The sequence below is a fragment of the Glandiceps talaboti genome, chromosome 10, assembly GCF_964340395.1.
Source record: "Glandiceps talaboti chromosome 10, keGlaTala1.1, whole genome shotgun sequence".
Classification (NCBI taxonomy): domain Eukaryota; kingdom Metazoa; phylum Hemichordata; class Enteropneusta; family Spengelidae; genus Glandiceps; species Glandiceps talaboti.
In genome coordinates, this window is record NC_135558.1 from 9490372 (window position 1) to 9514889 (window position 24518).

Consider the following 24518-nt stretch of genomic DNA (forward strand, 5'->3'; position numbering starts at 1 on the left):
CAGAAAAAACAAATTCTCTGAAATAGGGCAGGGAAGCAACAAGTTTTATAATTCAAACATGTTAGCAGAATATCGCATGTGGATGAGTTCATACCTTGGTTTGTATACTGAACATGAAGCTATGGGTCTTATAAGTTATATACATTGTTCGTATATTTTATTATGGTGAACGCCTTACGTCAGAAAGTCATACTCGTGTGCTAAAACATGTGCTTTACGTTCTTGATCCAAGGAGGGAGGTGTGCTTGTTTCTTTATAGCTCCTTTTAGAATGCATGCTTTCAAAAAATTATGTAATCGAGAACGGAGAATCCGTTATAAAACCGGAAGGTGTCATTCTTTATAAGTTAGTGTTCTCTGTTCTTGCTTACTAATATTACTCATGTTATACATTTGAAATACTTTTCATAAATGTTTTTAGAATTTTAGATTTTTTGACATTTTAAAGGTCAAAATGATGACATACATACAGTGTTTCCGCTACATACCAAGTGTAAATCCTTTGTGGTGTATAGACTTGTGTTGTAATACTAAAACACTATTGTCATGTATATTTTGAAGACACTTTCTTTCTTACATAATAGATAAAGCAAAGAAAATCAAAGCCAACTGAAAATCAACTAGAATTAAATTAGCTAATGATAGTGGAAATTTGTTACAGACTGTAATACATATTAGGCCTAAAAAAATTGTGTGGTTTCCGATTACACTCAATTTAAGAGCAGGTAGGGTAGGTAGATTTTTATTTTATTTAAATTTTTTTTTCATGTGTGAGTGCCTAGTTCAGGTGGATATGTTTTCCCATGTTTTCCATATATGGTCTGTGTTATTGGTTTCTTCTCATCAGATGTAAAGCCAGTTTTATGTTGTCTTTTTAAGTTGATGTCAGTTTCTGCAGCCACTATTTCTGGCGAGACTTCACAATTTTTTATATTTTATTGTTTTTTCTCAAATACATAAAAAAAAATATTTAGGGTCGGCAGTGATAAACTAGGTGGGGGTCGGGTAACTGGAACCAAACAATTTTGACAACAAAATACATCATGTTTCATATTTTATGGTAAGATAAACTTCCTTGCAGGAGAAACTAGACTGTAGACACAATTGATGTAAGATGTAAAAAATAAATATTAAAAAAAAAGAGAAAAGAAATTAATAGTGAATTAGTGAAGATGGAAAAATGAAAATTAAAAATGTATATACAATGTATAGAACTCATTAATTAAGCTTATAACATAGTAATAAAAAAATAATAAAAAAAATAAATATGAAAATGTGTTAACAGTGAATGAGTGAGTACGAAAAAAATTAATATTAAAAAAGTATATAGAAATATGTAAATCGTTACTTCTAATGTAGTAGGCAGTGACTGATAAAATGATAATAATTGAAATATACATGAAATATTGACAAATAATGAAAGTTGAAAAATGGAAAATGTAAAAAGTATAAAGATTCAATATAAAAATATGATATAGTAGTGGCTAATATGAAAAATTGAATATTGAATAAGTTAGAACAAGTGACTGAATAATGAAAAAAAATGAATATTTAAAAATATGAATTAATAACTAAATATGAAAAATGTATTAGCCAGTGAATGACTGTATGGTAAGAGAGAATGAATTATTAAAAATTGTATGCATATTTGTCTGTATTAAACAGGGAATGACAGTATGATGATAGAGGAAATGAATTTTTAAACATATGTATATTAGTATTTAGTATGAAATGTATTAACCGAGTGATTAAATGAATGAATGAATCAAGATATTTAAATCAGGGAAAAATTCGAAAATATATTTATCTGTGACCTAAAAATTATAGTAGGTATGAAACCTAATAAGATTAGCTCAATATTGAACTTTACATCATTTACTCCTTGGATGGTTTGTAACCATGGTAACCTGACTATTTACTCACACAGACATGAGGAAACTCATCATCATTTTTGCTACCTGCGGTGCGTCACCTAGCACACAGTAAATAGACTTGGAGATTGCAATTAACTGAGACAGAATTTCATACTCATTTTGACGTTGATCAATATTCATTAGCTGTTAATTAATTGGGTTTGTAGCCTCAGTGTTGTTAAGGTTACTGACCTTTTTTTTTTGGTTTCACAAGTAGTAATATCCCCTTGTTGAATGATGACACGATGGGAGCAGTGATGTCATTTATTGGGTTCTTAGAATACCTAATAAATGTCAATGAATATTGTACATATTAATTTGTAATGGACAGACAGAAAGTAAACATGTCGATTTCAGGTTTTTAATACAATGTTAGTTTTAATCATAGTCCATGTTAGCTAAATGCAAATACACTGCAAATTGTAGTTTTGTGTTAATAGAATTGTGGGTCATTCATTTATTGACACAGTTATTTTTTTTGTAGTGTTACTATTCTAAAAGGCAATTTTATTCATGGACAAGTTATTGATTCTAGCCTTTGTCTGTCTGTCTGTCTTTGTTTGTCTATATATTTGTGTTATTTGTATGAATTCATTGATGAGTGTATTTATTTTTTATTTTTTTATATTTTTTTTTATTAAAAAAAAATAAAAATTGATGAATGTATGTGTATGTCCATCTTTCCATCCATCCATTAGTCTGTTAATCTGTTGTGGTCATTGTGTCATTCTCAGTGTTACAAATCAGTGTCCGACACACTTATTCACTGAGAATTGACAGAATTGACAGATGTCAAATCTTCCGGAGCCACTTATAACTCAACAAATTTGAGAATAAGATTACAGTAAAACACTTAATATCAATTTTCTTCCTCCCATTTATTAAAATTAGATTTATGAGAGATGTGTCCATACAATTGTCCAGCCATTTTTACACTGAAATTGTTTGATGCATAATTTCCTTAATTAGTCCTTCTACTGTGTAGGTTCGGAAATTTCCCTGATGTCATAGATAAAAATGTCTAGCTTTTCAAAATGACTAATCAATGTAAGACTACACGTAAGCAGTCCATGGAGTACCTTACCACCTCTATGAGCAGTCTAACAACCAGTATTTCCTCTAATAACACTTAACGGAATTTTAACCTTGGGCGAGTTCAGGATAAAAAACGGTTTGCGATCCGTTAACTAGAATGTCCTTGTTACTGCGCTATGCTCTGTTAGTTCTCGTAGTAGGTAAGACCTAGCATAGTTACAGCACTGCGAAGTGGCCATTTCAGCTAAAGGCTCAGAAACCATTTTATCATTCTGAACTCACTCCATATTTTTGGGTCAAAATGATAAAAAACAGGTTTTCTTGCGAGTCACCACATAGTAAGGAATACTTAGGGGAATGACACCTCAAATATCAGTACATCACAACAAACTTCTGACACATTAAATGGCCCTGGTGAGGACACTGGTCACTGCTTGTTGGATGATAGCCAAATCTCATTGTTTGTGCAGTATTAAACCCCTGTGTATGTTTAATAGTGTCTTCAAAGGGTTTGGTTATAATAAATGACCTACTTTCAAAAAATGTTTGAAAACATCCAAATACAGATAGAGTCTCAGGAAGACATTTATTAATAATGTGAAACAAATATATATTATTAAAGGCCAATGTTTCAATCCCAGGTTGTCACATTAGTGTTATCTTATTGACTTTTACTATTTACATATGGACATCAATGTGTTGACAAAACTTAGAAATGTTGACTTTACTGTTTACATATGGACATCAAGTCAGTGTGTACACTATGATTACATGTAATAGACTGGTAAATCAGTGAATGAGAAGAACTGAACCATATTGAGAAGGATTGCGGGGGGGGGGGGGGGGGGGAGTTTCCAAATGGTAAAAAAGTTAATGAAAGAATTTTGAAAAGTACACGCTGAGCTAGTGAGCTTAATATTATGAATGTATCAACAGAGAATGACATAATACAAAGTAGGTGCTTGTCTTTTAATCACGAGTAATATTTGCCGTAAGCAGAAATATAATTAACTTCATTTCTACAATAACTAGTTGATAACCTAACTGAGTAAAATGATATCTTTTATATTAATTTTTCTGACATTTCCACATTAATTTGAAATCGATCATGACAAAAAGGTTACCGTGAAATAAATAGCCATAGGTGAGTGAGTACAGGTTATTAAACTCAAAGATTATTATTAAGTAGAGTAGCCATGGGCATATTATTAGGAATATTGGAATATCTATGATCATGTCATCGTCGCAAACCATGGCCTGTTTTACGGCAACATTCTTAACGAGCCTCCCACAGGAAATGTAGTGGTAGAAATACAATGTAACTGTGGTTTGCGAGAATGTGATCATGTCGGAAATCTTTAAAATCATTTTAGAAATCTAGTTAATGAAAATGGCCATATTGATGAGGCTGACTTTATTTTGGATTTTTAATTTATAAAATAATTTTATCATGGGTTCCTATTTGAAAAATCAATGTGCAACAACATAGACCAAGTCTGTGTTTGTAACTCATTACATTGTTGAAAAAGTTGAAAAGCATTTATTAATCCGTAGACCCTCCACGTTGTCTGTGATTAATCTTTTGCAAATTAATGCATTATAAACATAAACAAGGACTTCTCATATGTAGTTTCACATTGATATTTCATGACGGTTTTCCCTGTATTAGCCATTCAAGTGCTAGTAGTCAAATCCAACTTGGTGAGCCAGCAAGTCGGGTATAATAAACATTGTTTGCATCTCTAAAGCTGTTTGCAATGTCACTGATAATAGGTCAATAAAACTGATAACAACTGATATAACATTGAGCTTAGCTTTGCCTGATATGATTTACTTGTTGAAAATAATCTTACGCTGTGAACTACACTTTTGAATTACAGTGATCATGGAGAGAGAAAAATAGTTGCACAATAAAATACGTCACTTGTTCTTTGTTAAAATAAAGATGGTGGGATTTTGTCTTGCAAAATGAAAATGAACTCAAACTTTCAGGAATTTGTTTCAGTGTTGAAAAGCCCGAAAGTAGTACCAGTGAGGGAGAGAAACCTTTACAACTGTTGACTTGGTGTTATGTAAGACTTAGAGTACATTATCACATTTGTAAATATTGGCAACAAACAGTTTAACACTACTTAGTGATAAAAAAGATATGAAACCCCACTTGCTTGGTTAATACTCAGACCACTCTGAGGTTAATAGGAAAATCCTCTAATATCAAGTAGGAAGCCATGATAACAGTGTGTTCCCAATCCTCATCCATATGGCCACATATGTTGGATGAGATTTAAATTAGAACGTGGAAATTAAACACTTGTCTGGGATAGCTATGTAAACTTTATGAAAGACTTGGTTCTGAATGGAAGAATCACATTATTTACAGGCTTTCTTTCTTTTGGGATTGATCTATTGACTTGGGTGAAAAAATAACACTTTGCTAACAAAGTCAACTTTGAAATCTACTGCAATCAACATGTGTTTGACCATAGACCCTCCACCCTGGAGGGTCTACATGGTTTGACCTATTTTGGTGATTTCCTGCAACGGTTTATGGGAACCCCTCTAGTGATGACATCACATTTCCCATAATCCTTTAGCCTTCAAATACAACATATAAACCTTCTCTCTCCTCACAATGATGTAATAGAATTCTTATTTTTGTGTAGGTGTCGATTATTTTATATTTGGTAAAGTTTTTGAGTTGTAATTCATATTGCTTTGATATATTTTGCATTTTCTTTTTCTGACGAGATCTCCCAATTAAGATTATGTGCAGTAACTCAAAAGATCTTTTTAGGAGGGGCTGTTACAATGGACTCCATCCGTCCATGCATATGCCATTTCTCTGACATGCAATATCCAATTTCATTGAAACCTGGCACAGAGGTGACATGTCATTATGATATCGAATATGTGGGACAGGTGATGAATTATATTTTTCAAAATCTGTGTTACATTAAATAAAGAGAAAGGGAAATACATATCCATTAGTCGCATAGAAGTAAAAGTTTTCAGGGACTGTGTCTACAAAAGTACAGTTTTCAGGGGCTGTGTCCACAGAAGTACAGTTTTCAAGGGGCTGTCTCCACAGAAATAAAGTTTCCAAAGGGCTGTGTCCACAGAAGTAAGGCTTTCAAGGTGCTGTGTCCACAGAAGTGACATTCTTAAGGTACATGTACTGTCGTGTTTTGTACGAACGAAGACTAGTCTTTGTTGTCATCCACTTTATGTTTGCAATATTCATTGCATTGTGCTTGGTACCACAAGGGAGGAACAAACCATATTATATTATATTGTTTTCACTCATACCTTCTCTCCCTTAGCGACATAGGATTGCAGTTTCAAAATCAAATTAATCAATGTAATTATCATTCACATTATTTGGTCACTTTGTCAGATTTAATGATGGATTATGATCCATCCAAAATGTGTCAACAAACACCTCAAGTACAAACAAGCCACTTGGGAATATCAAAGATATATAGAACGCCGTTCTGTTCAACAGAAATATAACACATGACTTGACGTGAAATGATGTGAATAAAATAGATTTGTTCATGTGGAAATAATGCGAAAAGTAATTTCCCGCTACTGCTTCTGTGAAATGAACTGTTAATTGAAAAGTTTGTCCAGCACGCTAGTCAAGTATATTGGAGAAGGATTTTTTATAGGATTTCAGTGGTGAAATAGAAAATGAAAAACCCAGGAGTCATTGATTCTAGAAAGTTGAAGGTGATGTCAGATTTGATAAAGTTTAGTACTTTCTCTTGCAAAGTTACAGTCAAACTTGTGATGTCATCATTTCCTTTAAATATCTGATTGACACAATTGCATGAAAACCCATATGCATTTTATGGATGCATTGCCATCAGTAAATATTATAAAAAGCAAATTAATAAAATATGTGTATTTTTAATTATATTTTATTTATTTATAACATTACTCTTCATCTTCTGCCTATTAATACACAAATTGACATGAAAAGTTGAAAAATGATAACATCTACTATTATTGGATTCAAGTCAAATATTAGTTTAATTTATAAAGTAGAAAAATGAATAACATCCTCTAGGAATGTACTTGGTAAACACATTGATAAATGGGAGCAGCTTATTACTTATTTGGACATGTATGTATTTTTCGGTTGTTGTGTGTTCTTCATTTTGTCATGTATTCCATTCTCCTTCTTATAAAATAAAAAAACACACACCAAAAAAATCCTACCACTATATGAGTAACTGCTACAGGCCAGACAACCACAGAAATAGAAAACCAGACTTAAATGACAAATGACATACAAATAGTTCAAATAACTGCAAGTGAATGGTACAGACAAACAGGTGCAGAGTACACATCTACTACTAAGTTTCCAACCTACAAACATCATTGACTCACCCAATTAGTTTAATCAGTAAAATACTACATATCTTTCAAGTAAGATAGTGATGACTTGTGTTTAAGCAATGTAGGAATTCAATTATTCTTAATTTAAAATATGCGAGGGAAAAAAATGTTCACCTCTGTACTATGCCCCTTTTAAAGTTATTTGCACCAGTAGAAACATATTTGCTTTGCATTAATCATCTTGTATTTTATAAAAGTACACAGAACCACCTTAGGTTGATGTCACCTCTGAGTTCAACTATTGAAAATGAGAAAGAGTCAATACTAACACCCATAGACAATTAAATAAAGAGACTTGCTATATGTAAATGTTAGCAGATAATTATGATGTACTGGAAAAAAATTCATTATTCTTTGACTAAAGAGGTGTAATTACGTTCAATTATATTTGTTGTACATGTAATTGTATGTTGTATTTACTATTTTGGGATACATTTTATGATATAGGTTTGTTGATCATATCATATTAGCATGATATTTACATGGGATACAATTGAATGAATTGTGACAGGCTACCCTGAAAGGTGTCCAGGCCAGTAAAAAGACAGAAATAGAAGTACATCTATACATGTACATGGCAAATATCAGGGTTGTCATAAAATATCATTTGTTGTGTGGATCGATCTGTACATTCAGTGTTCATTATTTTGTTGCCATTATTATTCTCTGTGGGTATTAGGGGAGTGGTTGGATGGAGTGGCCCTGTGCAAATGTCAAGGTATAGTGATGGCCCATGATGATCGAGTGCTGTCACTCCCTGGCTGCGGAGAAGGGGGCACTATTGACAAACTGATGTAAGAGGAGTGGTAGTTTCTGGCCTAATGTAATTACTGATGTTTGGGGTTGTGCTAGTATTTGTAAGTAGTTGTCAGGGGAGCGGTAGTCCCTGGCCCAATTGATGCTAGGGCTGTGCTAGCATTTGCTAGCAGTTGTCAGGGCAATGGTAGTCCCTAGCCTAATTGATGTGGGGGGGGGGGGGGGCTGTGCTAGTATTAATTGGCTAGTTGATGTCAGAGGAATGGTAGTCCCAATAGGCTGATAACTGACTTTGGAGTTGTGCTAGTATTGACTAGCAAATCTGAAGGTTATGCTGGTCCCTGCTGCTGTGAGTGGTTGTTGCTGACTGTGCAGTTTATGTGATCAACAGTATTGGCTAGCAGATGTACATTATGTACATGTATGGGATTGATGGTTCCTATCATGCATAGCCAGATTGCTGACTTTATAAGGATGAAAAATTGGAATAGTATTTATTAGCAAATGTAAAGGATCAGAGTAGTGGTCCTCTAGTGAGCATATGTAGTGTATGACCTTATCACCGACTGTGTGGGTTGTATGGAACATACAATGATATTATTCCAGTCCTTGAAAATCAAGTCACATGTATTGTAGTCATTTTGAGTTATGGTTGAACATTAACATTCCATTCATAAAATTGTTGTTGTTTTTTCTAATGAATACATCTAGTGAACATAGAAAAGAATTTGTATAGGAAAGGATGTATTGTTGTGATTTGATACATGCAACTATAAATATGCATAAATGTCAGAAGACTATAGTGAAATACAATATTCAAAAATTGGTTTATGTAACAGAGCAGGGTAACAAAAGGACAACAGACTTTTTTCAAATGTACTTGTGTCTTCAATTAATTACCCCTCGTACACGCTTTGTGTCAGCTGGTGACACCCTTTCAATTATCTGGTGTGTTTAACACTGGTTATCCAGCCTTTGGTTTACTATTTTCCTAAAGAAGGGTGCAAACTAAATCTCTTGTTCTTTAATGTGGTAGATTACATAAGTGGATAATAGCCAGCAGGTTCATTTTAAGCCGGCCACCGACCAGTTTGCCCGACTATTCAGTCAATTGGGTCGGCTATTCAGCTGCTAAAAATTTACAAATTACATGCAAAATTGGTTTTGTGGTTCCTCTGTTGTGTGATTCGAATCACCCTGTGATCAACTTAGTGTAAACATTTTAAGTCCCAGAACAGCACTGCAAGTTTATTGATCTCTAAATAAACTAGTTTACAGAGATGTCTCCCTACTAAGACTATAATTAAACCAACAGCCATTCAATAGCTTATCAATGTTGTATCAACATTTACCAGTACTATTGCTTTTGATTTGTACCTCCTACGTGTATTATATTTTATTAATAACCATATATATGTTACACTTCCAGCATCTATCAATTTCTTTGATCTCAGAAGAATTTCACTTTAGATTAAGTGTGACTTGTCTGGATTTATATAAATAATAAAAAATTCTATAAATAGTGCTTGCACCAATATATTTACCATTGACTACTAGTCATACAGCTTGCTTCCTTACTTCAAAAAACTAAATGTTGTTAAGATAAAATGTCCTCTGTCCATAAAAAGTTAAAAAACTGATCTTTTCGGACTAATCCTTCAAAGAACATAAGTTTCCACTGGTACTAAACTATGGGATGGATATTATGAATCCATATGGACTAGCTGTTGCACCTTTTATGGTTCCTTTTTCTTTAATTATCCCGGGGTGGTATGATGATGAGGTATCATTTTTAAGGAGGCAATAAATTATAAATGTAGGGAGCATGTTGTCAGTTTCTCTACCATATATCATATAAACAAAAGATCTATAAATACTAGCATTAGGGTATCCATGACAGTTCTCTTGGTTACCTAAGTGTGAATGGTAGATACATTGTACATAATCATAGAATAGTCTAAGAATTGTTTATAGTTGCGTGCTTGCTTTAGGGAGTATCATGCACTCTCCCAGTTAGGGAAGACTGGTCTGTAGCCATTAATTATGCTGGACTATAGTTAGATGGCAGACAAGCAAATATGATACCGGTACTAAGTGACCTTCCCACCATAGCCAAGAATTTATGTGTGAGGAACCTGAATAAAAGTATTAATGTATATACAAGCTATAGGAGTGAAAGCCACCTCATCAGTTACATGTACATGTATGTAAGCAATCCAGGTTATTTATTTGTTCAAAAGTGTATATTTTGTGAGATTTTTATTTAATTTTTATTCCAATTTACATTTAAAAAAAAAAAAAATTTCAAGCCACTGTGTATGTTTTAATAGCTATCACCTTGACAAGGTAGACAGTCCATGTACATAAAGTGTTTTGACTTGGGTTTGCTCCTAAATTTGAAGTTTTAGTGGCAGGGCTCACAATTAGATCAATAGAGTACTAATCATTTTACTGTACATGTACAATGTATGTATAGATTCTACGAACTTTATGAGATGGCTTAGTCAGCAAATAAAAGTTGTGATAACATCCAACAACAGTTGAGTATGATGGCTGAATTCCTTGCATTTAATATAGCATGAACGTATTGGTGGTGTGAGTCTTAAATTTATAAGGTGGTAGCTAGTCTGTTAGAATAACAGAAATCAATATAATCTAGTTACTATATATACAGTCATTTTACTCTATGATCCCTTTCTCCATGTATAATCAACTGGACAAATTCTACCAAAAATCTAGTTAAAAATCTGCTGGGGAAAGGCTGAACAGCGCATGTCAGTAATAATCCATCACACACTGACAGACGGTTGTAATATTGGTTACTTTCTCCAGTTTACTATAAACTCAACCTCCAGTTTGAAAGTAAGTGTCCTGAGAAACACAACAATGTCATCACATTTATATCAGAATTTGTTCAATTGACTAGATGGTGGAGAGAGAGACTAAGAAAATCACTACTGTCACATACAGTTTAATACTAGACTAAAACTCAATAGAAAACTAGCTGTGGCTGCACTAATTAGCTCAACCTGTACTATCAAGCCTACATGTTATGCTTCAATTCAAGCCCTGCCAGTGCAGTGTGTATTGTGTAATCAATATTTTGTGGCCTTTGCCGTTTTTACCTCAGGGTTTATGCGTGTAATAATGTAGCCTGTCTGTTACATCAAAGTACACACACAGTCATCTGAATGCATTTTTGACATAAATGACTTTGACCCAACCAAGTCACAAGTGAACTCCGTGATAATTAAAACATGTTCAATAAAATTATGAAATCTCATCTTTGCAAACGTTCAGTCTATGTATAATATCATATTCTAACATTCCGACACTTCTTAATTTGTCTCTGGAATTCCAAAACTTGATAACCAACACAGTTGTATTTAGCCTATACACACTGTCTTTACATTAGTATAATCTGTTAAAGGTCATTCAACTTCTGGTATGTATAACAAGACAGTACAAAAACAGCTTGTACAATGTCTTAGCCTGTCCAAGTATGCTGTCGAGATACATCTGAGATACATCATTAGCTGGTCATACCTCCTAGCCCTCTTCTTGTATACTAGGACTTGGAGGTATGACCAGCTATAAACGATGTATCTTGACATGCAGCGCAATGAACAGTCTAACAATGTCTTTGGTTTCCAATCATTAATATCTAAACCTTTGCCTACCAACCAACCAACGTACATCATGCGTCACAACGGTGATGTAAATGTAACAAAAAGCATTGTAACCATGGTGATGGAAAATAAAAATTAAACCGTAAAATATTTTAAAGCCTTACCAACCAACTTCCGAGCTATAATGTAACAAAAGGCATTGGGTTTGTAACCATGGTGATGAAAAGATACAAAATTAAACGATAATATGAAGACCTACAGGGCTACAAACCAACATCACTATGATGTATTAAACAAAAGGAAATACTGATAGGCAGGTAACCATGGTGACGAAAATGACCAAATCACACCAAAAAATTATGAGTCATTAAGTTTTGTCCATAGATACGTTGTATAAATGTATACGTAACTACCGGTAGGTACGTAGTTGTTTATGTTGACTATACGTTGTATACGTAACTACCAGTACATGTAGGTACATAGTTACGTCTATGTTGACTATACGTTGTATACGTAACTACCAGTACATGTAGATACATAGTTACGTCTATGTTGACTATACGTTGTATACGTAACTACCAGTACATGTAGGTACATAGTTACGTCTATGTTGACTACGTCATGTACATGTACACATATGTAGTGAACATATAATTGCGTTCCTTCACTCTTCATTGGGTTCAAATAAAGCAATATCCAGAATACCAATTTTCAGTTGCTCAGTTCCAATATCACAGCTTCTGTATTTCAACTCTATTCCCCCCCCCCCCCCCCCCGTAATTTAGTCATATAAATACATTACCCTTCAGTTCCATGACTTACAATACATTTATTTATTTAGTAAATATAATAAATGCGAATGGAAATATCAAAGATATATCACAAAGATGACAAAGTTAAAAAAATAAACATAACTGCTAAAATAAAATAACTAACATCAAAGCAAAAATGTAGAAACAGATTTCTTTCAAAAACGTGGTGACCTGACATGAGTTCATGCCTATAACAGAGAATGTGTTTTGCACAGTAATCAAATTCAAGGCGTTCAATTTAGAAATTGATGAGATAGCAGCATGACTTTTTAATCCTTCGGGCTGTCTGAGTTGATAAATGCACGGTGTGAATGTTTTCTAGCCGACGGTTGATCGAGTCACTGCTAGAGTTTAAAGCCGTGAAGATATCTCACCATCCATCCACCATTACATATATTACAACACTAGTATCTTTATCACACATTTGAAGACATCTGATTTTCCCTCCAGCTGCTTTTTTCATCAAAGTCATATATATTATTAACACTGTCTATTGTTGTACAAGCATCAGTGTCACTATCAAATTTTCTGTTTACTGAGATGAAATAAATTATTGATTTTTATTACCTTTATATTAAAGGGAGTATTAAAACTACACTTCAGAAATAAAATTCATGATATTGAGATAAAGTATAAATCATTTGACCTTTGACCCCAAAATAGTCATTCTAATATCAACTCACCACTTGCAATTTAACACAGTTGTTTTGCAGATTTTGTATCTGTTGAAAACCACATTTTAAGAATGTATTTAAGCCTCAAGCCTGTATTTGGAAATGTTTGATACAAAATAAGAACTAAAGTTTGAAAAAAGACAAATTTCCAGACAACCTTTGGGGCCTTATAATCACAACTGCTAACTGTAGTCTACTCAAGTTGTACATAAATCAAATGCACTAAAGCCATTGGCATCTTATTTTGGATTAATTTTTACTTCAAAAAAAAAGAAGATTTCACTCAGTTTTTGATGGTTTGATCCGATAATTGCATGAGGACCATAAAAGTATGATCTTACAATTTATCTGCCTGATATTGAAATGTTTTGCATTAAATTCCTATTAACAAGATGAATGTATTTTTGCCAGGAGCTTGTTTGGCTTGTTCAAATATGGCTGTCTACTATAAATGATGAAAAATGAAATTCCATTGGTAACCTAGAGAGTATTTCTAGTGTAAACACATTAACACTTTGATATATAAGATCGGTTACATTGCTATGATTTCATAGTTTGTAAGGGTGATCCAATTTATTTCATTGTTTCTCAGCTGAATATGTTAGAAATGATGGGTTGGTCACATTGACAGTTAAAAAAGTAACTGTACATGTTGGTGATGGTTTTATGTCATAATCTGTTTTAACAATGTAGTGTTGTAGAAATGACAGTTAAAGTCAGAAGGAAAGTGAACAAATTCAGAGAAAAACAATACTTTAAACTGAGATATAACATTTGGTGTCAATATCATGTTTTGGGGGACTACCTGAGTCAAGTTCGTGGGACTACCAAAATAAAAACCTGGTAGCCCAGTCGTGCCTTTCAGAGATAACGTGACAATAGTTTGAACTGAGATATAGCGATTTGATGTCAACATCATGTTTTGGGGACTACGGTACCCGGAGTCAAGTTTGTGGGACTACCAAATGGTAGCCCAGTTGTGCCTTTCAGAGATAAACAATAGTTTGAACTGAGATATAGCATTTGGTGTCAACATCATGTTTTGGGGGACTACCCAGAGTCAAGTTCGTGGGACTACCAAAAATAAAAACTGGTAGCCCAGTCGTGTCTTTCAGAAATAAACAATAGTTTGAACTGAGATATAGCATTTGGTGTCAACATCATGTTTTTGGGAGACTACCAATCAGACAAGTTCTTGGGACTACCAAAATTAAAAACTGGTAGTCCAGTCAAAACCACCAGGGAAAAAAGTTAATTTCAAGTTATCAGTGATGCCGTTTTCTCTGATCTGGCCATAGAGGATGCGACGAGATTTTTAAAATAATTTTGCCCGATATAAGAATTATTGGGTCACGTTTGTGAAACATAGAAATAAAAAAGGCCACCCTTATCATGGAAATTGCAACTGATATGTAATTCCTAACTTGGAATGTGGATATCATTACACAAGTGTTTTCTGTCATAACTCATATGACAAATTACTGAATGTGATAATACCCTAAAGGCAAACATGGCTTGGATGTAATATGTGAAGTGTGTGAAGTATTTGCCTAGTCATCTGTAGTTAGTGTCAAATCTGGTTATAAATGCTATTTCATGAGCCTCCGCTGGACTGAGATTAAAAAACATTAGTGAACATAGAACCCTGGCAACAGTGGGAAAAATATGTAATTTACGACATTGCAATGTGTCTACCAGTAGCCATATTCACATTATATATGTATGTACATGTTATTATATATACCTGGTATTTTTTAAATATCTTAACCTTAGATTATTTGTGATTTATACATTTTTGTATTAGGGTAATATAATTGAAAAATAGATAAAATGTAGTTGGGATATCAAACTGCTGTGCAAGTTAGGCCTTGAATATTCATTGTATTATAATATTATCAGTAAAAGTACATTGTAGCTAAAATCTGCTACGTTTAAAAACCCTTTCAAAATTATGCCAGATTCAAAGTATGGCAATCTATGCAAGTTTTACTTTTACCAGATGTCCCTCCTCTAATACCAAAGTCACCCCCCCCCCCCCAAAAAAAAAAAATAAATAGTGGTACAGATGTGGAAATCTATGCAAGTTTTACCAGACTTCCCTCCTCTGTTACCAAGGTTACCCACCTAATTTATATGGTACAAGATATGGAAATCTGTCACATTTTAATCCCCCATCTGTTTAATACCAGGATTTGCCATCATGATAATGGTACAATGTATAATGGAAATCTATGCAAATTTTACACCCATCCCCTACCTCCCCAATATTAGGGTTCTCGAAAACAAAAAAATTGATGTACAAAACTATATACCAATCTTTTCATGGACAGTGTAATGTATGGTACAATTGGTAGTACATGTATATAGAGACACTACCACCATCTGTAGATAATACTGACATACATAATGTACATGTACATACACACATATATATGTAAACTTAAGAATCAGATGCAAATATTTGAAACCCAATACATCTAACGATAATATGATAATTTATTGCATTTGTAGAAAGCCTAGCACATTTCTATTAGTTTGGTAGCAATATACATTACAATGAAACAAAATAAAAGGAATGTTGTTGGGTGAGGCATAAACAAGTGTATAAACACACACACACACACACACACACACATATATATATATATATATATATATATAATTATAATCATAATAGTATTATATAATTATTTAAATTTTATATAATAGTATCATGTAGATTTTGTATGGTAATCTTTATGTTGCATTTCATAATTTAAAAGCTGTTTGGATAAAGTGACCAGCATTTTTAATTACTCGGGTATTACTTATTAGAGGAATATTAATTTGATGGAAATTATGTATATATGATGTAGATATTAAACTGATAATCTGTGTGTTAATTGTCGTTTATTCTGACTTCAAAACAGCAGCATTTATCCAGATATAGGTACAGTTATGCTGAGAATGTGGTTGTGTGGTCTTTGTATGTTACATGTACATGTATGTCAACCCAGTCAATGACACCTGCTGTATGTATATGTATTTATTCAGTAAAGTAAACTAAACATATATTGTTCCCTCACTCCACAACAACAATAGTGGGTTGTTAACAATACTCTGGAGCCAAATCCGTAAGGGACTATACATGATCATATATACTTAAATTGGAAACCACAAAATCTGACCTCAATGTTTAGTGGGTGAAGCTTACAAGTTAGTTCAGGACAGTGTTTATGTTTGCCCCTTGCTAATTCTTATTCAAGTGTGTCCAAATACATTTATTAAAGTGGATTTGCATATTTTTAACAGTCACCTTAGCCTATTCAGCGACCATTATATATTAATAGGGTGGTTAAATACATGTATGCAAGTAAAATCTACCTGAGTTTCTGAGTGATTTTACTTGGTTCCCTTCCAAAATTATGGTACGATATCTTGGAAACTTGTTTTAAAGTTTAAATATTTTACATCTTTCTATTACTAGGGTCCTAACCTCAACAAAAACATTGACAGTAGTCATCTATCATGTAGTACATGTATGTATTTAGCAGTGACTTATTAAATATAATAGTCAATGACAGCAAGTAGTCTAACATAGATTTAGAAATGCAATATTTCATTGTTATGAATTTTATTATTAAATTTAAAGGAAATGCATTTGTCGAAATTAAAAATACCAAAAATATTAAGTTACTAGTATTACTTTTTGACTCTGTTAGTAGAAATCTTGATTTTGTGGCTATGAATCTAGGGACCATGAATATTTATTGCAGCATACAAGTCATGTATTATTTTTCATTGATATGTTTAAGTACATGATGTATGTATCATATGAGTACAATTCTGGTTGCAAAAAGGTGGTTAATGGAGATCATACTCACACCTTGTATAAGGTAAACACTACTTGTGAATGCGCAGTAACATCCAAGAGTGCAAAAGTTACAAGAAAAACTGCAGGCCCTAAAGATAAAATGATCAAATGACCGACATTTTGTGTGGAAATCTTTAACAAGATGAAGGCAAGATAATCGTAAGGCATAGTCTGCTCTGTGAAAAATTGTGTACAAGTGAATAATACACCACAAAAACTCAATAATATGTAGGCATATCTGTGTTTGTTTTCATGGATGTGTAGAATTTTGAATAAATTAAAAAAAACCTCCATCTCATTATTTATATGTGGAGTCAATCAGCTAAAATGCCTGCAAAATAATTTTCTTTACTACCTTGATATTGACACCTACCAATACAGTGCCATTAATAATTAAGTGCTAATCAAATAAGTGCATATAAAATTGTAATTTATTGATCAATTAGCCAATTAATTTATCAAGTCAAGTGGATAGGGTTGAATAAAACAGTTATGTGGTGATGTAATTTTGCAGCTGACTGGTTATCAGCACACATGTATATATACTGTCTGCATTTCATATCTAAGATACAATTGATTGTGCATTGTACATATTTTCAGGAAGAGTGATGTCTTATTAGTTAGCCGGAAATGTCAGTTTTACACTGGGGAATTCATAGTATGTACAATTATGTTTGTAAGCGAGACAACCAAAAAATGTAACGCAAAATAGTTTTTTGATTAACATAATTAGATTTTATAGTTCTCATAATGATTTTTGTACAATTAAATATTTCAAACAAGAAATTTCGAGTTTTATTACCTATATTAGGTTGTCATTGGGTGTGATAATACTTTTAGTCGATGGTGTAATATAGCACAATACAATGATGTAATATATTATTGCTGTGTGCTCTTTTTTAAATGAGTCATACAAGAAATTACATGTACATAGAAACATGCATGTATGTACTGATCAGATCATCATCAAGCTAGTATACTTTTAAAAAATTATTTTAAAATTATTTTTATATATTATTTTGATATATTTTGGTTGATTTTACATACATGGTGTATATATTTATACTATACACGTGTTTTGTACTTCATACATGTATATGTAAACATAACATGTATGTATGTACATGTAAATACATTGTATGTCTCTGTCCATCTGTGTCTGCCTGTTTGTATCCATCTGTTTGGCTGGCTGCCTGCCTACTAGTTAGTGTCTGTCCGTCTGTCTGTCTGTCTGTCTGTCCATCTGTCTGCTTAGCAAGGTTTCTAAAGTCATCATGGATGAAACCACATTGTATCAGGATAGATTGCCTTTGAGACAATTAATCATTTGATTATGCTTTTATTGAACTCCTGCAATTCTGGATCAGTGTTATACATGTATATATATACTAGCATCAGTCGTCTTGTGCCAACCATTTAGGCTGGTATTCTTTGTTTGATACTAGGAGAGCTGCTCAGCACTGGTTGATATGCACTCTCTACTTGTAAATGTACCTCAGTTGATAAGCCATTGAATCCAAGGCTGAAGCTGCTGCAAAAAAATTAATACTACTAAAAACTACACAGAAATGAAAAATATTAGACACCATGTACAGTGTACATTTTGTAGGTAAAACATAACAAGGTAGTAATTCCACAATTGTGCATTTTCATCGACAATGAAAATGTATGTGGTATGAAAGTAATGGTACATGTATATGATGTCTGTTTACAATTTGTAAATGACAGCTGTGCGATAAAAATACTCAACACAAGCAGATTATAGTATTTAAGATCATATGTAAACTGAAAAAATGAATACATAATTATAGTCCATGGAAACATGGTGTTATTTAAAGCTTTATGTCAGTCTTGCTAAGGTGAAATTAACCCCAAATAAGCAATTTCTGTAATATATTGAAATATTTATATTAATTACATCGAAATAAACATATAAATGAAATGTATAGAAATGTAGAAATCTGTCAATTTGATATGTGATCAGAATTATTAAACAAGGCGTGACAGAAATTAGACCAAAAAAACTAATTTTGGGGATATATTGAACATTTTACATTTGTTGATGGAAAGTTATGAGTTGATGACAACAGAAAATTAATGAAAATTGAATGAACATGACAATATAATCTACATATCTTATAAGAGCCATATACATGTTCCAGTGATAATGGTGTTCTGACAACAATTACCCCCCCCCCCCCCCCCCCAGCTAATTTCTGGAATATAGAAGCATTTGTAGTCACTGTCGATATATACTGAAAATGACCTAAGGTAGGAAACAAATAAATATCAATTCAAGCTTTGACCTTTGTGATCAGTGCCACCTGAAGAGGTGTTGAAACAGAAATTACTAAAAAACTAAATCTTGCTAAAATATAATTATGAAAATATCTATAAAATTTAATAATGTAAACTGAAAATGAATACATAATTATCATCAATTGAAAAGCTATCTGATTTAAGCTATCTGATCAATGTTACGATGTTATGACAAATTACCACCCCCACCCCACTTCTTTGAACATTAGATATCAATAATACTTTGTCTGGTGAAATTACTCCACCACTCCAATTATTTGAATATTACATATCAAAAATATCTAATAATAATTTAATAATAATGTCAAATGAAATTTCTTCCACCACCCTAATTCTTCGAACACTAGATATAAAAAAAAGTTTGTCAAATGAAAATGAATATATAGTTAAAGTCGATAGAAAAGTGGATGAATGTAATTTAAATCGATCTGATCAGGTGTCGTGACAGAAACAAACCAAATATATGAAATAGTAATACTTTTGTATGTCAACAAAAATTGAATACACAGTTATAGTCCATGGAAAAATGGATGAATGTGATCAGGTGTCGTGGTTGAAATTACCAAAAAGTAAAAAGACATTAATTGTACAAATATATCAAAATATTAATATGTGATGATGCATTGTAAACTGTACTTTTAATCAGCCCATCCATCTTTTATATATTGCAAATCTCCAATGAAAAAGTTACATTTCCAAAAATACAATAAAATACCATCATCAGTATTATCATTATTGTTATCTATTACGGTGCCTGGATGAATACTGATTGATGCTAGATATCTGTTGATATATCAGAAGACTACTAGTAGGATAATATGACCAGGATACAGTGTATATAAATACACATGTTGCAGACCTGATACACAATTATATGCTTCTTTTTTTTTCACTTTAACTGTAATCATTTTTGGCTGAAAAAAGTAAGGCTATCTATTTTAAATCTGAAAAGAAGGTGTCCAGATTGACCCTTTGTATGTATTTCTTTTTATTTCCACCATTTTTTTTTGTTCTTTTCTGTACACAATTACATTATTTGTGTTTTGCTGGTGTCCTTTATCTGAACAATCAACCATCTATGTATCGTTTGGAATCATTCAAGGATTTTTCAACTATTACAACTCTGATGTTGATGGGTACAAGTGATATACATTGCACAGTCTATAATATTATCATCTTGTCTAGGGTTACACCGTACTTTCATGTGTGATGAAAAGTGACATTTACATGACTTGTATATACTCCAATTATTATTGAATTCAAGTGTCTACCATCTGGTGCAGTTCTCATTATAAATATTATGACTAGAAACATTTTTGGTTTTCAATAAATTCTCTCACTTGGGAGAAGGAACATGTACATGTAGGTGACATCACCGGGTGGAACCAGTGTGGTCTCTTAATTAATGAAAGGCAATAGGTTCGTTGTGGGTTAAAAATTAAATGATAAAATAATTGGGGTTCCTTTGAGTCACCACACTGTGTCAGTGGCACATCAAATTGTGCTTAGAGCACTCTGGGTGGAGCCCACTACCATGAAGGTCTTGGAAGAACTTATATTGTCATATGCTTATTTCAAATTACACTTCGAATCAGCAGAGTTTTATAAATTTGTGTCAATGTCAACTTTTTCTAAAGCATGATTAAAACGGACACCAGAGAGAGAGAGAGAGAGAGAGAGAGAGAGAGAGAGAGAGAGAGAGAGAGAGAGAGAGAGAGAGCTATATCTGCAGTCACAAAGGTACATGTATAATGTACAACATATACGGTATCCTGTGTACAATGTAGTGTCACTGTGAATATGTGTAATATTATGTTTCAGTTATTAATTTTTATACTGTTGACACTTTCTGTTGCCCAGTGGATCAAACATATCAGTTTCATTCTGTTGACCAGTCTGCGTCTGCTATTGAGATAATGCTAGACAGTCAAATATAAAATATTGATGGGAAATGAATTTTCATAGATGCAAATATCATAATACCCCGATAATGTTAGTCTGTCAAGCTAGACTTTGCATTGACATTTTTCCACTGTGCTCCACTAAATCTTAGCTGTGTTGATCAAACCTTGCACAAAGGTGAAATAACCCCATTACTTTTATTGAGCAGCTATTTTTGAACAAACTTGTCACAAAGATGATATGTGATTCTCAATATTTGCAGTATTGTCTGCTTTTTAATCAAACTTGGTACAAATGTGAGATATCATTCCCAATACCATATAATTGTGGTTTTACCGTTACTGCATTTTGATCAAACCTTGCACAAAAATAAGATAACCCAAGCATAATAATTGGGTTCAGATCATTTTTTATTCAACTTTAATAGTGAAAAGGGGAGATACATGTAAGATGAAAAAGTATATCGTGCACTGACATCTACATTGTATGTACATGCATTGCACATACATATGTAGTATAAAGCTTGTGTTTGAACAAACCTTGCAGATGCATGTGATATTGAGAAATTCTTCATTACTCTAATTATAAAATGTATATTGATCATATGAATACCCTTTTTTTTAGGATTTAGAAATTTTTTTTTATAGATACATGATGTAACATGTTGTTAGATGTATTATTAGATAGTTATCTACAGAAATGAGAAATGAGTATATGGGGGCTTTATTTTAGAAATTTGCACACTTTTTATAACATCTAATGAGGTTGTACAATAAATACCCCTGTCAAATTTCCTCTTGTACTGCAGCAAATGATGTTCTTTTGTACAAAAAGATTACACATTGATTGCAGTATTACTAGGACAAAAAACACAAGGAAAAGGTCATCATTACTTTGACCTTTTGCTATATTCACAATGGCATAATTTACTGGAAATCATTTTGTGTCTTCCTTTGAGATGAAATCCAAAATAACAGGAAATATCCAACTGAGTTAAAGAGTTGAAAATCCTTGATGATTGCAGAATCTGAGTAGGATAGCTTTGATTGAAGATGGTCTCATGAATATTCATGATATTAAAGGTTATATTATGAATATTCAAATTTTTGATGAAAATTCTATTAATATATTCATATTCTTGAGGATGACCTCGTACATGTACATATTCTGTCTCAGTGATTCCACAAAACAAAAAAACTGAAATGAGTTAATATACATGTACAAAAACACACATTTTTGGCATGAAAGTTTACATTTGTCTGGGCTATAGTTGGACTATAGCAAGAAAGAAACAAATTAGGCAAGCAGGTTCCACTGTTGGTGTATAGAGGCCTTTACAATGATGAGTGAGTATCTGAACAGGTGATGACAGTTTTGAGAAACTTTCATAGTATGCAAGTTATTAATTCACTGAGTTTTTATTAGAATGTTGGTGAAAACACCACAATTGAAAGCCAAAATATCAGGAAAACTGGTTTGATTGTTGGGGCAAAGAGTCCTGACGAATTTACAATGAGATGAGAAAGATATAAAATGACAGTTTTGACAAACTTTTATATTATAAGCTATTAAATTCCAATGTATGATTAATTACTAGAAAATATCAAAAGTAATGTATGATATCAAATATGAAATGTGACATCCGAATTTTAATTTTTCATGTAACTGATATTAATGAACAATATAATAGAATATGGTGACCAGTAGGGTCAACCGTCGTACAAATTCTGTAAGAATTGACAGATGGTATGTTTTCAAATAAGTATTATGTACATATAACATGATTATTAATAAATTAATGATTTGATAATATATTGATTAACATGAGTTCACATGCAGTGTAAGGTCCTTTTCAAATAACATTAAAATTGTAATTTTAAAACGAATAAACTGACAAACGAACTTTCATATTGCCTTGACCCAAGTTTATATTTGTGAGTGATATTGAAGCAATTTACAGCTGTGGTGTGATATAATCGATCCAATATTCTATATATGTAGATATCAGCTGCATAACTCTATTGATTTTCAAATATGCATATTCATGAATACTAGGTAAATGCCTAATTGTGTTGTCAAATTGCTCTAAATTGATTGTGTTATTGGTAATTAAGAAACATAATGCAGCAATATCTCTCAGACATATCAATTGTTGCTGCTTATAATAGTCTAGAAAATTCTGAATTGATTTTTGTAGTATTCCTTTCATACATACATACATACATACATTCAAGTTGATTTTTGTGTGGGTATGTGACTGTTATCCAAGACTTATTTCCTTTACTTGTTATTTGTTAAATACGAGACGTAGAAGGGTACAGTCCAGTTCAACATTTCTTATTTTTGTTATTCATTCTTTTGCATTATATTTGTATCAAGCAAAGTATTATTATTACATGATGTTCCAGCAATGTTGAAAATCTTAAAATATATTGTAATAAAGCTCTGTGAACTGAATGTTTTCATTTTTTATATTTGCTGATTTTCATATTTCATAATTAAACACTTGTAGGACTTGCTTTTTAGTAACTCTCTATGTAATTTTCTGTACAATCTTAAAATATGATGTCAGCCCTTAAATGGTTAAACCTTGCAGGAAGATTTTGTGCAATTTAGTGTTTTTGTTGAGCAAAGAACATGTGCAATGTTCATGTATGAACCTGACATTTAAGCAACATTGCAGGTTAAACAATGTCATTGGTGTTCAGGTGTTTCTAGTAATTACTCTACGTAATTATCCATACATTCCAAAAATAAGTTGTCAGCACTTAAAGTCTTAAACAGTGAGTAAGTTTTTGTTGTGCAAAGAACATGCAAATGTATACATCTGACATTTAAAGACAACACTGCAGGTTTAATAAGCAACAACACTGATGTTCAGATGTTATTGTGGAAACATGCATCCTTCTTTTGATGGAAAAAGAAGCCATGCTGATATTTCTGATCACTTAAAGTATAGTTTTGTGACTATACCCCAATACTTAAAATGCACATTTATATTTTCTTCTTCCTGTACCATCTATACAGTTTATAAAGAGTGGTTGATTGCAAACAAAAGATTATGGTTTGTGGATATTTGTCCTGCAGCGTCCAATTTTGCAAATGGGTCGGTAATAAGAGACATGTAGATTTACTCTGCAGTGGAGAATTGCGGCAAATCTAAAAAGAATGACATTCGTTGCCATGGTAATGACCTAATTTGACTAATTTTAGTTCAGTGCACTG

The 24518-nt window shown here is 32.5% G+C and overlaps 1 protein-coding gene across 4 annotated transcripts in view; it reads left to right on the top strand.

Annotated features, from left to right (window-relative positions):
* Window positions 1–24518, top strand: part of LOC144441141 (potassium channel subfamily T member 2-like) — a 229253-nt gene that overhangs the window by 573 nt on the left and 204162 nt on the right. The gene's annotated exons all lie outside the window — the stretch shown is intronic.